At 39.2% G+C, this 20416-nt stretch overlaps 1 protein-coding gene across 1 annotated transcript in view; it reads right to left on the bottom strand.

The window, feature by feature from the left end:
- The window catches only part of B3GALT1 (beta-1,3-galactosyltransferase 1), a 503119-nt gene that overhangs the window by 34465 nt on the left and 448238 nt on the right, over window positions 1-20416 (bottom strand). The window contains exon 3 of the mRNA XM_025460053.3: window positions 5481-5605. The gene's annotated coding sequence lies outside the window, so the exon portion shown is untranslated. The remainder of the gene's footprint in view (window positions 1-5480; window positions 5606-20416) is intronic.

Below are 20416 nucleotides of genomic sequence, written 5' to 3'. Positions count from 1 at the left end.
AAACCATTTCAGTGACTTTCTACTGCACTTAGGAAGAGAATCAGTTCTTAGATGACTACAAGGTGGTTCCCAAGGCTTAAATGATCTCATTCTGCAGTGTTTCCTCCTCGCTCTCTATATTCCTGCTACTCTTAGTCTTTTTCAAGTCTTTATTTTTTTAAAAGATTTTATTTATTTATTCATGAGAGACACACGGACACACACACACACAGAGAAAGAGAGAGAGAGCGAGAGAGGCAGAGACACAGGCAGAGGGAGAAGCAGGCTCCATGCAGGGAGCCCGACATGGGACTTGATCCCGGGTCTCCAGAATCATGCCCTGGGCTGAAGGCAGGCGCCAAACCACTGAGCCACCCAGGGATCCCTCTTTTTCAAGTCTTTAAAAATGCTTCCTCACATCACTGGTCCTTTGCACACACTGTTTGTATTTTTAAAAATGTGGAACATTATTCCCAGCCTATCAACTCTCAGGTTAGGAGTCACTGTGAAGAGAAATTGTGTTCCATATACCTTTCCCTCAGTCTGCTCAGATTTTTTGTTATATAATCTTATATTATTTACCTAAACCAATACAAATAATAATAGCTAAGATTTATTGAATGTTTATCAAGTTCAAGTGTCAAGCATCATGCTTGACATTTTATTTAAATATTATGTAATTAAAAAGTACAAAAACTGAGAAGCAAGTAATATTCTTCTTCTTTTCTAAAGATGAGGAACCTGAGAACCTGGGTGGGAAGCTGAGTGCTTCTTCAGTAGTGTGAAGACTTGGTGGGTACTTGGTCTCCCACTGGACTGTGTACTTGGAGTGAGATGAGGCCAGGTCTGTTATTGATCAGCACTGTGAGAAGACTGCATGGCATATAGAATGCATTTCATTCTACACTCTAGTTACCTATGAGATAATTTATGAAAGTCCTTACAGTTGCTTGCAAATGAGAAAATGGCATCCCCAATGGTAGAGATGTTTCAGAGTACCCTCCACTCTTCATTTTGTTGACCATCTGCTCCATTTCTAATAAGGCAGCTATTTAGTTTAATTTTTCTCACAGTGAAGGATGATTGTTTTTTGTCCCAGTCCTTCTAGGGCTTCTAAAACAGAGGGAGTCACACACACATAGACTCATGCTTACAAACATGCACACACTGTGTTAGGTAAGCCTATATAGTTGCTATAACAAATAAACACTAAATATCTGAGCCTTGTTGATAGTTATTTCTTATTTGTGTAACGACCTAATGGGGGTGTTCCCACTTGGCCAGATAGCTTTCCACCTGGTCATCTAGGAGCCTGGCTCCTCCCATCCTTGAGGACCCGAGACAGCATCAGGGGAGATTAAGCAGGGAGAAGGCACACCTACTTCCTTAAAATCCTGGTCCCTAAATGAAGCACATCATTTCCATTCATATTCCATGTGAGAAAGTCACCATGTGGTCATACCCAATTCTAAAGAAGAAAAGGAAATGCTGTATAGTTATATGCCCAGGAAGAAAAGAGAGAAAATATATCTGAGTGAGTCAGCAGCCATCTTCACCCTAGCTCCATCCCTATAATACAAAGCAGAAACATGCTTTAAGATTAGTACAAAGTGCCCTGGCAGATGGGAAGATGGGAGCTTAATATTAATATTAATTTTAATGGTGAATATCATAAAGACCAGTGGGGGAGAGGATTTTGAGTGGATCTTAAAGGAAAGGTAAGTCCTCAATAGAAAGAGATCCTAATGGTTTTAACTGAGACCAGTGCCAAAAATGGTGATGTCAGAGGCCAGGATAGAATGGGGGTATGAGAGAAATATATGCCTGTGCCTTGGTCTCTGTGTATATAACTCAGAATCAAGTAGAAATTATTTTTTAAAGATTATTTATTTATTTATTCATAGACACAGAGAGAGAGAGAGGCAGAGACACAGGCAGAGGGAGAAGCAGGCTCCAAGCAGGGAGCCCGATGTGGGACTCGATCCCGGGTCTCCAGGATCACACCCCAGGCTGCAGGCGGCGCCAAACCGCTGCGCCACCAGGGCTGCCCAGAAATTATTTTAATAATCTCTTTTTCCTGGTTTTCCTCTACTCCTTCTATAAGTAATTAAATAACAAACAGAATTACCTCCCTCCACCATGAGAATCTTATCCCTAATGTGAAAATATGAAATAATTAGAGGGTGTGCTGTGTAAGAACTTTAATGTAACGGGAAACTTCTATTTTCAAGACTGTGCTAATTATACAGGATGAGGCTGAACAAAGGGAAGATGTACAATTAGCAGAGCACAACTTATTACAACCAGCTCCATTTAGAGGCTCTTCTGAATCTAGATACGTAATAATTGAAGAGTGATGCAGTATATATCTTTTAGAGCACAACTCTGGAGATCATAGAAATGCAAGGCTGGGCTACTTTAGATATGACTGTGGTGATGGTATAGGGACACTTTCACACTCTAGTCTAAGTAGCAGAGAGGAAAGAGAAGGGTCTTTGGAGGGGAAAGACTCCCACCCCTTCCTTGGTCTTCACTCATTGGCTGGATGATTGTAACCTTTCAAGGCTACTTTCTCATGTATGGGGATAATACTACATATGAAAACACTTAGCACTGAGCCTATTTTAACGACCCTGTTTTTATTTTAGATCCATCTCCCTTCCTTTCTCCTGCTTTTCTTTTTCTTAAGCAGGATTTCATTCACCTCAATAAAAAATCCTTAAGACTTTAAGAACTGTACAAGAATGACTCTAATATCAGCTGGATGTATTTCCTCTAAATCTACCAAACTTCAATAAAGGCAGTTATAATATCTGGGGCTCTATCTGAGCAGTGTCAAGGATAAAGAAATACCTTAGTTGTCAAATCCCAGGAGGGCTGACTCAGCTCTTCTTTTCTTCCAAAGAAGATAAACTGCATCTCCGGCAATTTGCTTTTTGCTAAGGGGTTTTTGTTTTGTTTTCGAACAAGATCTTCAGTGCAAAAGACAATCTCTCATACATATACATTAAAGGAGCTATGATGAGTCCCATGAAAGTTTGGGCTTTTCCCTAGATTCTGTTGCCAGAATATTAGAAATTGATATGAAAAGCTGAGAGCTTAAAAATCACACAATATTACATATGATTCAATTGCAAAATGCCGTGGGCTTCCCATCCCAGGCCTCAGCTCAGCCATGAATGGCCTATATACTCAAGTGCATCTTCCAATTGACTGAAAAGATAGAGGCCTCAGCTCCTGAGAGGGCATTAGGATTGCATTATCATATCAATAGCCCACATGCAAAGTTCTTGATAAAAACGATCATAATCCAGAGGCAAGATATAAACTATGAGAGTTTGATTTGTGTAAACAAATCAAAAGCATTTAAAGTCAGCTACTTAATCTATCTCCAAGCATTGCCAGGAATATAAATATCAGAACGGCTTTAGAGATACAACAGGCAAGAGTTGAGAGAGTAGAAGGAACTCTAAAGATTATTTGCTACTTCTTCCTGACTTACTCTAATCCAGCCATATTGACCTTCTTTCAATTCTGTGAACTAGCCATGCTCAAAGCCTCTTGTCTTAAAGTCTCTATAAATCATCTTTCTGCCTCTTTAGAAATGCCTCTTGTAATAGTCAGGATTGTCCCTGTTAAGCTACGTTAACAAAAAGCTTCCATATCTCTGTGGCTTAAGACATTAAAGTTTGTTGTTTGCTCATGCTACATGCTTGCTCATGCTACATGCATGTCCAGTGTGGGCTGGCTGAGGTGGCTTTGTTCTCTGGGGTCACACAAGTCCCAGGTGAAGGGAGCCACCACATCTTGGATCACATCCCTGGTCAGAATGCCACAGGACAGGGACAGGGAGCTAGAGTAACATTAATTAGATGCTCCAGCATGGAAGAGACACATACTGTTCCATGCACAAGTGATTGGCCAGACCAAATCCCATGACCCCTGGAATCTCCTGGGGAATGAGGCAGTGCAATCATGTCACAGGCCTGGAAAGGGGAGGCACTGGGAGCAGCCCTCTCGCCTCCCACACCTGTCCTGACTACCTTCTAAAGCCAGGTCTAGCTCTTCACTGTCTGAGCATTCCTTTTATTTTTCCATAGTGCTTATCACAATTTGCAATTATATTATTTGCTAATTTCCTGCTATTGTTCTAATCTTTTTCTTCCATTGAACTATAAGGCTCCTCAGAGGAAGGACTGCAATGGCAGGCTCATTCGATGGAAGAGTTCCCCTACATGGTCACTCTGCCTAGTATATTGAAATACCAGATATATTTGTCTTGAGTTTGGGGAATCCTTATGGTGTTAATGTCACATCTCTTAGTCAGTATCCTTTTTGGCTGTGTGCTGGTGCCTCTCACTCTTTATCAGAGGATCCTCTCCCTGCATTAACAGCCGAGGCTAAGGCTAAGACAAACTCCGTATTCCTTCAAATGCTGTTATGAAGCGAACTGGAAAACTATCCATTAAAATCTCATAGAAATCCCCAAAGGTGGTAGACCCCAACACACCCAGTGCCAATTGCTGTAAGTTTTGTAAATAATGAAAAGAAGAAAGGAATTCAGTGAACTGGCATTTTGTTGAATTTGCTTTAGGCAGATGACTTTGCAGGGAATAAGCTTAAAGCTACCCCCCCACCCCCACTCACAGTATCTCATGGTCAAACTGAGGCTAGCATTTAGTCTGAAATCTAGTCTGAAATCTAGTCTGAAATTCAGGCAGTCTGAAATCATGCACAAGGAAACTGTAATTATCATCCCAAAGCACAGAGGTGATGGTGGAAGAGAGAAAAGTATGATTCAAGTCTCCTGGTGCCAGTGTGGGGCTTCTTTCCCTGAGTCACACTCCAGGAAGTCTGCAATCATTTCTATAGACTTATTAGCACTCTATTTAGGGCAACAAGCATGGAAAGGAATATTCTGAGTATTTGTCTTGAGTTTTATCACTTTAAATAAAAATATTTTAACGATTACTTGTTATTTTGGACACTTTTTATAACTATTCCATCATTTTCTATATAAAAAGACTATTATTTTCAAGTGAAATAAGAAATAATTGAAGCACAATTGCCTGTGGGACAAGGTTATTTCGGCAAAGAAGTTTCAAGAATCAATTAGCTATAGCCTTGGAGAAATGGATTTTTAAATAGGCATTGTCTCAGGTCACCTAAGGCATATATTTAGTTCCCCATTTCGTCTTAAAAGAGGCCACCACTAAAATCAGTCAAAGGTTTTGTAGGCACTTGTAAATATGAATTTTTTTAAAAGGCCATTCTTTTTTTAGCTTTCATTTTTTTTTCTCCCAGATCATACAAGAACAGGGGTTACTTCATGGCTCATGGCAAGGGTAATCACATGGTAGAGCACATAAACAGAAACGAAAGCCCCAAACCACACTTTTCTCTCTCCTCATTAGTCCTTAGATGTTGATTTCTGCTTTTATAGAATTGCTGGTATTTTCCCCCAGGGATGGACTGCATAATTGAGCAATGCCTTCTCTTACCTGTTGGGCCAAGCCTGCTGTGGACCTCTTCTTAATGCAGGTGCAGGGCGCGAGGCATTGTCTCTGTTCGTCTGATTGCGGGGAGTTGTGCCAGGAGAAGCTGCTGCTTAGCAAACCGCAGGATCCTGTGTAGATAGCCCGAGGGGAGAAAACTTTAGAAACGATGGAGATTAATCAGTCTCTGAGAAATGCAAACCAAGTTCTCCCCCTTAAAAGCCAAAAGGCTTGTATGTAGGCTCTAAGTACAATACACAGAATGGTGTCTGGGTGAGCACTGAACACAGGTGGATCAAATGAGAAAAATATGAATAAATGAACAAAGGGAGGTTTAGAGCTGGTCCTAGGATGGCAGCCCAGACACCTACAAGCCCAGGCGAGTGGCACAGATGAGGGGCAGGCCAGGGGTGGGTCAACAGGGAATGGCGGGGCTGTGGAAGGGTTCGGGGCGGGGGGGAAGGAGAAGGACTTCAGGGGGCCAGGGACTCAGCTACTTAGTGGCAGAGCTGTGGCTTGTGAGCTCAAGCACCTGACCTTTTGCCCACAACCTTTCACGCTCACGGTGACCCCTGAGACTGGCTGAATCTGAGCAGATCTTTAAATGACACACTGGAGGCCAGTTAGAAGCGGCCTCCAGTTGACTTGAGTCTTGGGTCTCAAGCTTTATACCAAGAGGCATAATTTTCTGTTCTCACTGTTCATGTCCTGGGATGAGGTCTGGGTAAAGCTGGGTGACTAAAATAGAATGGTCCCTCCTAGGAAATCATACTCTGATTGTAGGTGTGTTTGGGGTGGTGTTTAAGTGGTGTGGCCAGATGTGAAGAATGGCAGTGCTGGGGGTATGGGCAGAAGCATGAGGGGGTCCCCCCAATCCACCTGCTGGCTCCTGTTGCTGCTAAAAGGCTGCTCTGTCTATACAAGAGGCAATGTTGTGTGGCGGCTAAGCGTAGGGGATGGGCTGTAATACAGACTCAGCTGCTTACCGTGCCTTAAGCCCTCTAGGTCACATGTATAAAACAGTGATACCACTCCCTGAATCACAGAGGTGTACTGAGGTGTAAATGAATCAATACAGAGAAAATGCCTAGAGCGGTATTTGCACAAGGTAGGTGCTCAGTAAATGTTAGTACCTGTAACACATACCAACATTTCTTGAATGCCTAACATACACTAACTTGCCTACATTTATTATCCGTAAGCATCACCACAAGCCCCTTCATCTGATATTATTATCTTCATTTTAATAAAGAGTAAACCATGACCTTAAGAGACAGTCTCTGGTCTAACATCCCCCTGGTAGGTAGCGGAGCCAGTGTTTGGAACTAGGTCTAGCCATTTTTTTAACCCACCTCTCCAGTGCCTTGCCAGGTTCAACTGAAAATACTATGCAGATCTTTGAAGGGAAAGAAAGCCAGCTTTGGTCAAACACCAAAACCTTATCAAAGGAGTCCTAAAGCAACCAATCAAAAGCATTGGAATGCTTGATAAAATCTGCCTTCTATAAAAACGTACTGTTTAGAATGGGAGTGTATCACGTGACTGGGAGTAAGACAGGAGAGTGTGTGGTCAATTTTTAGTGTGCATAAACTCTCATGCTTAACTTTATTTTTTTTTTAATTTTTATTTATTTATAATAGTCATACAGAGAGAGAGAGGCAGAGACATAGGCAGAGGGAGAAGCAGGCTCCATGCACTGGGAGCCTGACGTGGGATTCAATCCCAGGTCTCCAGGATCGCGCCCTGGGCCAAAGGCAGGCGCTAAACCGCTGCACCACCCAGGGTTCCCTCATGCTTAACTTTAAAATGCTATGCCCTTAACAGATGAATAGTGGTAAACCTGGGGGCACTTGGCTGGTTCAGTCAGTAGAGCATGAGACTCTTGATCTCAGGGTCATGAGTTTGAGCCCCACATTGGGGGTAGAAATTATATAAATAAAACATAAGAAAAATAGTGATATATCAAATTCCATGGAGGTAGCTCTTAGGAATTAAAACACATAGTGGGTATTGACATTGGGAAAATAACACCTGAAGATTTTACTTTAGCATCTTAAAAAAAATTCCTTATTTGTATAAAATGAATCTTTTTTTTTTTAATAAAGACTTTATTTATTCACGAGAGACAGAGAGAGAGAGAGAGGCAGACACAGGCAGAGGGAGAAGCAGGCCCCATGCAGGGAGCCTGATATGGGACTAGATCCTGGGACTCCAGGATCACGCCCTGGCCCAAAGGCAGGCGCTAAACCGCTGAGCCACCCAGGGATCCCCCAAATGAATATTTTCTGTACAGAAAAAGAACGGAATAAAACATAAGTATTTACTGAAGTATATGAAGTGTTAATATGAAGCATCTTATGTAAAACATTACTGAAGAAAAGGAAGCAAGGAATAAAGGAAATGAGCAGTTACTGACGGCTAACATGAGCCAGATCCAATGCCAGGTAACTTTGTATACAATTTAGCATTTACTGAGTGAAAAATGACCAAACCAGGTCCAAAATAGGTGTGGAAAATGTATATATGGTCAACTCAATTTTCCATGGGCAGATATTTGCATTCATACATCTCAAATCTTACTGGGATATAACTCTTTATCTTGACCACTTATTTAGTTTTTTTTTTTGGACATATACATAAAATATAAATATAATTAACTTTAGCCAAGCAAGGGCAGAGAGGGAAGCTGTCCATTCAACCAAAATATTAAATTATCATAGGTGCTAGGAAAATATAAATAGGAAACACGTAGATGCAAATAGGATGAATGTAACATTACCCTAAGGGATAAGATCTATTTTCAGCAATAATATAGAAAGTAGGAAAGTACTATACAAGGCAAGATGAAAAATATAAGCCACTTTCTTCCATCTGATTTCTAAAATATAATTTTAGTGTTTAAGTTTAGGCATAGCAACTTTACAGAATTTAAAAAGCATCCACATCCAAATGTTGGTTTTGGAATACAAAACAATATTTCAAAGTCAAATAGAAATGAATTTGTTCATTATCTACTCTTTTGGATAATTGCCATTATTGCTATTTCTCCTTGGGCAGATAATTGAAAATTGACTATATAAATTGTGTTTTTCTGGAGAAATTGCCTAGACTAAAAATTTGTCACTCACCTCTTAATCTAAGTTACAATTTTACCAGGCCTAAAAATATAGCTACGCTAGTACATTATTTTATTATATCTCATTAATATCTTCCCTTCTTTTTAGCTTTACATGGCAAAAAAGAATTCTGGGGATGCTTGGCTGGCTCAGTCGGTAGAGTGTGCAACTCTCAGTCTCTTGTTCTGTGGACAAGTTGTGAGTTCAAGCCCCACAATGGGTGTGGAGCCTACTTAAAAAAAAAAAAGAAAAAAGAAAAAGAAAATTCTGTCCATGCCATTTTTGTCTGAAGAATCACATTTGCTTTGTATGTCTCCACATGAGAGTTAGCTAGCAAGTATTTTATGACAAAATAGGACAAAGTAGGTAGATACTATCTGGATATGAGGCTCTGTCTCCCCAGATTTGCTGCAGCCCTCTTTGCAGCAATGAAGAGATTTGCACAGTGAATCTCTAACGTCAACATCTGGCCACATGTGATCCTGGTTTGTGCGTGGTCTGTCTGTAACCAAGGACTTGAATAAAGACTGACAGAAGAAAGTTGCCTATTAACTTACCAAGGTAAGTTCTGTGAGTTGTTCGGAAGCCAGCTGGAGGTAAGAGGTGATCTAATTAGTTAACGAATTTAGGAGTCAGAACAGGGTTCTCACTCTCTAAGTTTCAATGATCATGAACTTAATTTTCCATTTCTCTTCTCACAGGCTGGATTTCTGGGAAACAGACCTTGAGACTCTGAGATATCCGTGCAGGAAGTTTAATGGGGTGTGTTCTGGGGACTAACACCCGTGCCATGATGAGAAGGGAAGGAAGAAAGGGTGGGAGAGGTTGAGCTGTGATGCAGTCACGAGGAGGCCTGAGCCCACCGTGAGGCAGCGCTGGAGCAGGGATGGGTCCATGTGTGCCACCGCCAGCTTGGATACTGTAACTCCCTGCAGGCTAGGTCTTCCCTATTCTACACAGAGTACTATTCTAATCCCAGGATTTCTAGCCCTGCTGCGTTGTCAGTGATCTTTTTTGTTGCCTTTCTGAAAGGGGCAATTGAGCTCCCTTAGAATCAGAACAAACCCTACGAGACACTATTCCCTGGTATGACCGCCAGAGCCTAAGTGACAGGGTTGTCAAAGGAGCAAGCACTGACAATGATCCAACATCTGGGATAAAATACTTAGAAAAAAAAAAAACAACTGAAATGATTTGGTTTAAAAGTACTTCCATTTCTTTATACGTAAACATGGTCATTCATGCTAATAAAGTAGAATGATAAAAACTGTGGCATGTCTTTGTTTAATGAAGTCATTAAATATTTCTGGAGGCAGTTCAGGATGTATACCATAAGGTGGGAAAAGATTTTAAGTGTATTAACCAAGCCACACGAAGAATTTCAATTAAAAGCATTCCAGCTTTTTTTTTTTTTTTTTTGCATTCCAGCTTTTTAAAAATGGTTACTTTCTAGGAAAGATGAACTAAGCCAATTTCTTTTCGCAAATACCAACATCATTAGGAAACTCAGAGAGTAGTGTGAGAGACTTCACCATTGGCTGAGGTAGCAGAAAGTTTCAGGGGGACCATTCTGTACAAGGCTGCATATCTATTGAAGTTTTTTCTTCTTCTAGAGTCCTTTACCAGAAAAAGATAATAGGGAGACACAAGATTTGACAAGCAGAGACAGATTATACAGAAACTCTTCTCAGCTTTGCCCCTACATCCTACACTAAATCTTGGTGCTGCAGATTTTGCAAAACACCACTTAGACATCTGATTTAGGAAAGAACAATAGACTTCAAATGGAGGAGAACTTGTCATGATATTAGTGCATAAGGCTAGAATTTTGAAACTCAATAAGAAAAGTGTGGATGATTCAAAAATTCAGTGATTAAAAAGTGACTCAGTATCGACTATCTCTATTCCATCGTCTATCACGCTTCTGTAACAGGCATCAAAGCAGAGAGGAAGGGAGGTTTCCGAAAACCGTTCTTTCATGACATAAAATCACTGGGCACAAACTCCATCTTACACATCACAACTTAAGCACAGAGCCTTGTACCTGGTAGGAGCTCAGTCTCTCTCAATACCTTGATCTTAAAAAAAAAAAAAAACCCACAAAAACCTTGATCTTAGATGAACTGATAAAATACAGCTACGGCTACACTGTGGATTCTAGAATCAGCTTCTTAATTCCTCTCCTGTAATACCTACTGTTTCACTCAACAAAACTACTTTGAGTATTTTCTATTATTATGGTATTCTACTAGGAGCTGGAAATACAAAAGAACTCATATCCTTCTTGAGAAAAATAAAAAAGTCAGATAACAAAGTATAGTAACAGAGATACTGAAGTATAGAAGATAGATGCTGAACAGTGTGTGTGGGTGTGTGTGTGCGCGCGTGTGCACGCATAGGCCTTGGTGTGTGATCAAATGCATTTTTCTCTTGAATGACGTGTTCAAATACTGAAAATTAAGAGCAATAGCTCCACTAGTTCGGACTGAAAAATATGAATGCAGTTAATGTTTCTGTTAATCAAACAGGGGATATTATGAGGATAAAGGAATTTAGCACGGAGCCCCAAATTACATGGCCTGTTTTTTCTGATTTTAAGCTGAAATGCATGTGAGCCAGTCTTTTACCAGTTCAACAATATTTTTATTTTCCTTTTAAGAGCAATTCGCATACTAGGTCTTGGGTATTTAAAGAAGAATAAAGAAAATCCAAGTTTGTTTTCAAAGTCTTATTAAGTAAGAAATTCCAAAATTTGGCACACTATGAGCTTTTCAAAAGTTTGATATAACTTCATGATACTTTTCAGGAATCTCAAATGTCCTAGTGTATGTTTACTTTAAAAAGTTTAGCTGTATAGATGAGTTACTCCACAAATGATTCTGGTACAACATGAATTTACCTTTAAAAGAAGCAAACCGAGAAGAACAGAATAGATCCTTGTTTAAGTTTGGCTGTCAAACCTTTTAGCTACAGTTTTTTCTCTGCCTTTATGGATGCCAAAGCTGATTCTGAAAATTAAGACCATTCCAAAGTTTACCCGCAAAGAAATTCTGCACAGCTTGCATATTGACTGAGTCAACTACTGCCTTGCTGGATTTTTTCAGGTCATGCTCCACATATCTTGCAAATACTGTTATAATAAATCATGCCATGTAAGCTCATGGAATTTGAACATGATTGCTGGTTTTGAACATGACTGATTTGAACATGACTGCCTGCAGCCAGTTAGTTCCAGTGCGAATTGAATGTGACCCATCTGTGGGTAGTTGCTTTGCTTTTTTCTTCTTTTTCTAGAGGCATTTTATTCTAGATCAGTCTTTTTAGGAATGGATACAGCATCTGTCACTAGAGATAATGGGTGAAAGAATAGGCCAGTTTCTGCACAAATACATCACCACTATTAAAAAAAAAAAACAGCAAACAAAACCAACAGTCTAAAATGCATGTTCTATAGACAATCAAAGCAGCAACAGCACCTCTTAATTCAAAGGGTAGCATCTTGACTTGACATGTAGGTGGAAAGTGATCTTCCTCCTGATTTAAGAGGTTCCCGACCATACCCAGGCACATGTAGTGCAGATGCCAGCAACCATATTGACCAGAGAGAGTCATGACAGAGAACCTATAGCAGCTTCTGCAGAGGGTGGGGACTTACAGAGAGGTCACTTTTGCTCTTAATGGGTCATCCTGAATGGAGATTTCTATATTCTAAGATCAGCAAGACTTGCTGAAGTTGTGGCATGGCAAGCAACAGGTCTAGGGTGGGAGGAGTCATTTTTTCTTCTGAAACATAAAGCTCTTCTCTTACCCTAGGTTTGATGGGTACTTAGATGTGCAAAAACAAAACAAAACCAAAAAACACAAAAACCCACACATCTGTTACTTCCAAATTGGGCACATTTTCCTCAGCAGACCTTCCAAAAGAATGAGGATTTAAACCCGCCCCTGTGAAAGTGTCCACGCTTTGGCTAACTGGTAAAAGAGATCTGTTTAGAGATGTCAGGGAAACAGAACTCATGTTAAAAAACACAAGTCTTCTTATTTGGAAAACAAAAATAGGTGAAGCCTATAGATTAATGATCTCATAGAAGGACTAAATTTGAATGTCAGACACCTAAAAAATAGGAGAAATAGGAGAAAGCTTACAATTTTCACTACAACTATGCTACATGAATGCGGTTTTATTCTAGTACTTTGATTAATGCTAGTTTTTTTTTTAAGTTTTAATATCCATAATGCCCTGCTCCCTAAAGGTCCTGGAAGCCACCTACACCTCATGCCCTTGACAGCAATATCACCTGGGCTGCTTACTGTTGTTCTTTTGCCTTGAACTTTGATATTTAGGCAGCCCACTCTGTCACTGAGAACACGGTGGGCGAGCTACACCCTCATGTTTTCTTCTTGTGTTACTGTTTTTGCCCGATTTTCTTTTCAAGGAGGAAGCTATACATTTTAACTGGACAGATAGAGGAAAAGAAACTATTTTTCTCCAAAGATAACAATCAACGACCTTTGGCAATATGTGCAGAGCTCTCTGGAATTCTATTTAAAAATTATCTGATAAACTGCCTTTGGATCTATGTGTTATTTTCTTTGTGTGGGGCAAGAAGTGGGACCTACTGAGCTTAGCAATTTTAGCTGGATGTTACTTAAACTGTAGGCAATAAACAAATATGTGCTGTGTAGTACACAGATAGCTGGAATGATCAATGTTACAGTTGAAAGTTACATGAAGAATCACCTGGTTCTCCCTGTATTCATTACACTTAGTCCAATAGTAGCTAGCCCCAAAGATACGGTACCTTATGTAGTCCATCTATTCCTTCCATTAAACACCTCTCAGGGTGGTTCCTAAAAACCAATCCGTTCATTTTTCTCTTTCAATGAAAACTAAAAAAGAAATTTTGAGAAAAGTCACAAATCACGGCAACTGTGCATGTACTCCTTGTAATACATTTCCCCTGGAAAAGAATGGTAGTAAGTACCAAAAGGACTTGTGAAATATGCCTTTAAGGCTTCATATGCTTTAAAGCAAAAAAGTTCTTTCACAGGCTAAATGCTTGCCTAGAACTGCCCACTACTCCAGGATCGTGACACATATGATGGAATGAGGGTGTAAACAGGTCACTCTGAGTGTACTTTTTTTCAGAAAAGGTATTCCTTGGGGGAGTTTTGGTTAAATGAACTGTATATGCTTTCATTTCTCAAGCTTTTGAGCAGGAAGCGAATGAAGCTAACTACACAGGTTTAACTCTGTGTAGTTAGCTACCTGCTAAAGGTCAAAGAGCTGAGTGAGCTGCCATAAAACCCCCCTCTCCTCACCTGGCCCCCACACTCCCTGGACAAGGTCCTGCCAGGGGCACAGACATCAGCTCATTGTCTTCTCTTCCTTACCTGGAAGACGCAGTACCTGAAATTATGCAGAATCAAACAACGTGTATTCCAAAACCAATAGAGCTAAGTACATTGTGAGGTCTCTAGGATGAGAAAACACCACATATGCCCACACTATATCCCCACCACAGCAACCGTTTTTATTTTTGTAAAGCAATTATCAACTTATGTATAAGTGATTACAGTATTTGAGATCCAAGTTCCTTGGAAAATCTGATGTTGCAATCAAAACGTAATTGAGCTATTTTGGAATAGAAAGCCTATTTGCTCTTCAAAACACATAAATATCTAAAAATTAAGTGATGACCCATTTAGAACAGTGTTGCTTCACTGCAATCTTTTAAGGATTCGTTTTAAATGAACTTCCCTGCTTGATGGAGTTTCTATAGTCTGATGCTGTTAGTTCCCAACCTGAGGGGTGTGTGTGTGTGTGTGTGTGTGTGTGTGTGTGTAGGGGGTGGATGGACACGTGGGCAGCAATGATGAATTAATTTCCTCATGTGATCTGATCTGAAAATCCATCTGCACACCAATCATTGCAGCCTAAATAAATCATGTCTTGTACATGTATGTACTATTATTTTTTTCAAATGTGTACATATGACTCAGTGATGAGAAAAATGTGAGTTCATTTTAAAGTGTCGACTTCACTGTAGATTTTTGTTATTCCCATTTTTCAATCCGTGGATTATAAAGTCACAGCAATTACTTATGGGCAGTCACAACATTATAACTGTTAAGAAGTTCTTCTTGGGGGGAATCCCTGGGTGGCTCAGCAGTTGAGTGCCTGCCTTCGGCCCAGGGTGTGATCCTGGAGTCTGGGGATCGAGTCCCACATCAGGCTCCCTGCATGGAGCCTGCTTCTCCCTCTGCCTGTGTCTCTGTGTCTCTCATGAATAAATAAATCTTAAAAAAAAAAAGAAGTTCTTCTTGGATTGGATGCACTGTAGTAATGTATTTCAAGAGTTGCTGATAAAATAGTTATAATAGGGACTTACTAGAGATAGCTAATATATGGGGATATGATAGATATAATTGAATTTCAACTATGAATGAGTCCCATTAGAAGAATCATTAAACCATTTGGTTATATTAAGTTTAAATGTTTAAACCTAACCCCCAAATCAAACAAGAAACAGTTAATAGCCATTACCTCTACGGACAGAAGTGGAATGGTGGGAGCAGACTGTGCAAAGGCAAAATTTACTCTATTCTCTATACCCCTAAATTGCTTCCATGGTTTACAACCGATATGGATTCAACTATTTATATATATATATTTTAAAGATTTTATTTACTTATTCATAGAGACACAGAGAGAGAATGAGAGGCAGAGACACAGGCAGAGGGAGAAGCAGGCTCCACGCAGAGAGCCCGACGTGGGACTCGATCCATTGTCTCCAGGATCACACCCCGGGCTGCAGGCGGCCCCAAACCGCTGCGCCACCGGGGCTGCCCCAACTATTTATATTTTAAAAAAATATTAAAAACATCCACACATAATGAAATTAGCAGTCTCTTTGAAACCCAGTGAGGTGCTGGCTCCTGTGTGCCTCTCATACACCCATTCTTTTCCATTAGGCTCACGTTAGAAGACTGAGAATTTTTTCTCATTCTTCATCACTTGGGAGGCTTCTCCCAACTTGAGAGTCATGTTCATCAAGGTACTGGGCTGCACACTTTACACGAAGTCAGAGCTCACACTGAGGGCTACAGGGCAAGCTATGTCAACACATCCGCGTGTTTGGGGGCTACAGCACTACAGAAAATTCCCATCCAACGGTGTCTTATGGTCTATGGGTGCAGAGAGAAAAAGGATTATTGATGCTTGCCACCAAATGTGTTGGGATGCTCCTGGAAGAATTTATAAAATCTCACTTTGTTCTATACCAGGAGGAGACTACAACTGGCTACTCCATAGTGTCTTCTCATGATAACCCTATGAGAGCTGGTATTTGGTGTCAGGGACACACAAGGATCATGTGATATTTAATGCATGTACTCAAAAAGCTGTAGCAAATTCCATGCAACACTTGCTAATATGGCAAATTAATCTAAAATACTTTAAAGTCTGTCCAAAAAAATGCTGTCATGCTGAATTACCCCAGGTTAAGTATTGTCATGTTGTATTATGGCATGACATTCAGGTGGCTCATTGTAGCAAATAAAAACATTTATATCCTTTAGGGAGATTTCATGGAAAGCAGACTGTTATTTTTTTCTAAGAACTATAGTCCAATTTTAGAAATGCATATGTGAAATGGATAAAACATCACAAATATAAGATTCCAGGTTTTTTTTTTTTTTTTAATGCGTAAGCTAGACCTTTAAATTTTAAGTAGAGTCTTGGGGAAGTGAATTATTTAAATCTAAGGTTCACATTTTCTCTTCTGTCACCCACGTCTACAATGACTTTCCTTACTCATTCAAAGGGAGGACAAACAAGACGGGGTGATTTTCCTAATTGATGGCTTTTTTGATTTAGGACCAATATATACCAACTGGTTTTGTTTTCACTATTGTCCTTAAGACTTAATCAGAGCCTCAGGCCCTGATCTTTGTAGAAGAGTATTGAAAAACATATAATATAACATAGTACAATATAATATATATAGTACAATATAAATTATATATTATAGTTTTATTCTCTACTCTTTCCATTCTCTCCATAAGTCATATATATTTTAATATATAATATAATATTTTAATATTTTAATATTATATTATATTTTAATATAATATTTTAATATATAATATTTTAATATATAAGTCATATATATTTTAAGATATATAATTACATACATAATATTATTACATCATTTTATATATATATAAAATATATATATATTTATATATATTATATATATATATAATCATATAATCTAATCATGTGTTGCCAAGGAGCCAGCACACCAACTCCCTACTCATATGTTGGCTGTTTCACCTTTCTCCCTTTAAATTTCTGTTATATAGAAATAACTTGCAATGAATAAATGTGAGTGGCTCTTTTGAGTCAGCTTTTCACGTACGGTTTCTAAATTCAGGTCCAGGGCATGCCTCCTTCCTGCAGATGCTCTCTCTAGACTCCAACACTCACAGCTCGGTGAGCTGAGGGCCTCTAGATTAGGACATAAAAGGTGTGCACCCCAGTTCTTCCTGGTGTGTGAGGGCTCATCAGGCACAGGTCTCATTCACACAATTGCCCAAACCCATGCGCAAAGACCAGGATCAACAGATTCCTTTGGTTCCTCAACAGAAGCCACTCTTTTGTGAGGGTGAAAAGAAGAGTTATTTAAAGTTGTCTCCAGAGGGTTTTTCAATATTAAGGAATAATTCCAAAGTTTCAAAGATAAGGGTTAGGCAGGGAAGCTGAGTTGCAGATGATACTTTTAGCGTATTTATTGCTTTCATTTTACTTGGGACTTTTACTTGCATATTTATACATTTTGTTTTGCTTTTCCTCCATTGAGAAAGTTTAGGGGAAGAGTTTGAATGAGAGTGGGGTGACAGTGGGTTCTGGGGGAGGATGATACAGGTGGTAGTTTTCCCTTCCTAAACATTTGATTTAATGGTTAAAAAAACAAAGGCTCTAGAGGTTGTTTAATCATGGGATTCCAAACTTTAGAAGGCGCCACCTAAGGGGCCCCGTGTGGCTCAGTGTGTTAAGTGTCTGCCTTCAGCTCAGGTCATGATCTTAGGGTCCTGGGATCCAGCCTGTGTCTGGCTCCCTGCTCAGCTGGGAGTCTGCCTCTACCTCTCCCTCTATCCGAGCCCGCCCCACCTTGCTCATACTCTCAAATAAATAATCAAAATATTAAGAAAAAAAGAAGGCACCACACAAGAATGCTCACTGCTGACTATCCTTGGAGCTGCTTGCATGTCCCATATTTTTACTCCTGGGACCCCTTTCTCAATGATTTTATGTACATGAAATCAAATAATGGGAAAAATTAGTTGGACTGAAATAGAGCTAATAATGAAATGCTATCATTCCCTCAGCATGCTATTTTTATATTCATTCAACAAATGTCTAATGAGAATAGATATATGTCAGGCAGTATTCTTGGTACCTGGAATACATCAGTGCACAAAACAGATAAAAATCCCTCCTCTGGGGAAGCTTATTTTTTAGGGGGAGGATCTAAATGTATATATACTTTGTGTGTGCATGTATGTGTGTGTATACATACATATGTATGTATATAATTCATCAATAGAATTCATTTATTCATTTATTGAAATCAGAAATTTTATTAAAACTAAGAACCTTTGTCTGTGGGTCTTGTACACATCTCATATTTCATAAAGTAATTAGATTGCCCTTTAACATTTGCTTTAAACTTTCCCCCTCATTTCTTAATGAGAATACAATCTCTTCACAGCTTGACAAGAGCAAGCACCAGACACAAGGAATATAAAACCACAAAGAAGCATTTAGACTGTTCTAGAAAGCTAAAAGCAGGTTCAAAACTAAAAGCAGGTGTAGTGATTTGGTTTGAAACAATTTTTCAAACTCTCTCTTTACATCTGATGGACAATCATTTTTAGCAAAAGCTAGTGAAGTAAAAAAACCCCTCAAAATATTACATTAATTTTTCTTGGGTTTCTGAAACTGACGGCTTGTTTTCAAGAGTTGATTTTGATACATTTCATCAACATTGAGACAAATGCTTGGATGTAGGCTTCTTTTAATCTGATAATGACCCATTCACAGATGAAACGACTGGAGTCAAGATGCAGTATCAAGCACCATATTTAGGAAATGGTATCTATGGCAACATAAATTAAAGTGTATTCATCGAAATCATAGGATTAGAAAGCACTTTGAAAAACGTCTTCACACAGGAAAGTCAATGAAGAGATGAAAACTCACTTGGCATTCAAAAATATTTATCGAAGCCCTACTATGGATCAGATATTGTATTATATATAGGAATGACTAAATCGTGGGTCATATTCTCAAGAAATCAAAGCTAACAACAGCAAAGTCAGAAATACGATGAACTAAGTATAACCCAGTATAACGTCATAATGATGGGATATTTGAGGGGATGTAAAAAAGTTGACAAAACTGTCCTCCATTTCATGGCCTCTCAAAAATGTTCCTTAAGTCTTCCCCCTACCTTGCTAGAGAAAAACCTTTATTTTTACTAATGCCTACTTAATGTCTAGTGTAACGCACCATGTTCATTTCTGTTTTACCCTGTTTTCATATCTAATTAGTATTTCCCTAATGAGGCCTTTCGTATGTTTTAAAATTTAAAAAATTGTTATGCTAAAGTAAGAATATTTTAATTGTTGAATTTACTCATATGCTATCTCTTTCCAATAAAGATTTCAGGGACAGGGATCCCTGGGTGGCGCAGCGGTTTGGCGCCTGCCTTTGGCCCAGGGCGCGATCCTGGAGACCCGGGATCGAATCCCACGTCGGGCTCCCGGTGCATGGGGCCTGCTTCTCCCTCTGCCTATGTCTCTGCCTCTCTCTCTCTGTGTGTGACTATCATAAATAAAAAAAAAAAGAAAAAAAAAAAGATTTCAGGGACATAAAGCAGAAGATATAATTATAAGGCAAATACAAAAGAAATGGAAAAAGAGACCCAAGCTATAAACAACCATGAAGTAAACCATAAGAGTTATTGTTACTAAGAGCTGGAGATCTTTTTTAGATTTGTATTTGGCTTCCTGGCAGCCAGTGCAAAAATGAGCAATGTGTCAAGTTGGTTACATAAATTTTTTTTTAACTATGAAAGTAATAAACATACCAGTTTATCAGGAGAGATATTATTATTATTATTTTTGACATTAAACTCTTTTACATGGAGAGTGCAGATTAAATGTATAATGGCACTATCCAAATGTTGAAACCTATCTCAAATGACCAGTTAAAATCAAGTCCAGTAAAAGGAAAGGCCAAATATTAACACGACTTAGGGAAGGCAGCTCCAGAAGGAAGCGGATCATTATGATATGAACACATGCCTCAGGATATAAATATATGGATGGAGTAGTTACTCAACATTTCTCCTCAAACCATTTTTTCAGGGGACCCCTGGGTGGCTCAGTGGTTTAGCGTCTGCCTTCGGCCCAGGGCCGAATCCTGGAGACCTGGGATCGAGTCCCACATCGGGCTCCCCACATAGAGCCTCTGCCTGTGTCTCTGCCTCTCTGTGTCTCTCATAAATAAATAAATAAAATCTTTAAAAAACAAAAACAAAACAAAAAACACTTTTTCACCCGGCAGTAGAGATATGTGCATGGTTGATGATTCAAGGATAACTCTCTCTAAAAAAAAAAAAAAAAAAAAAAAAACCAAAACCAAAAAACCAAAATCGAACAAACAACTTGTAAAACCTTGGAAACCTGGTTTTCTGTTTTTTTTTTTTTTTTTTACTATTTTATTTACTTATTTGAGAGAGAGGACAAATGAGGGAA

This window comes from Canis lupus, chromosome 36 (assembly GCF_003254725.2).
Source record: "Canis lupus dingo isolate Sandy chromosome 36, ASM325472v2, whole genome shotgun sequence".
Classification (NCBI taxonomy): Eukaryota; Metazoa; Chordata; class Mammalia; order Carnivora; family Canidae; genus Canis; species Canis lupus.
The sequence above is the reverse complement of the archived record's forward strand: the minus strand, read 5'-3'. Positions and strand labels throughout refer to the sequence as shown.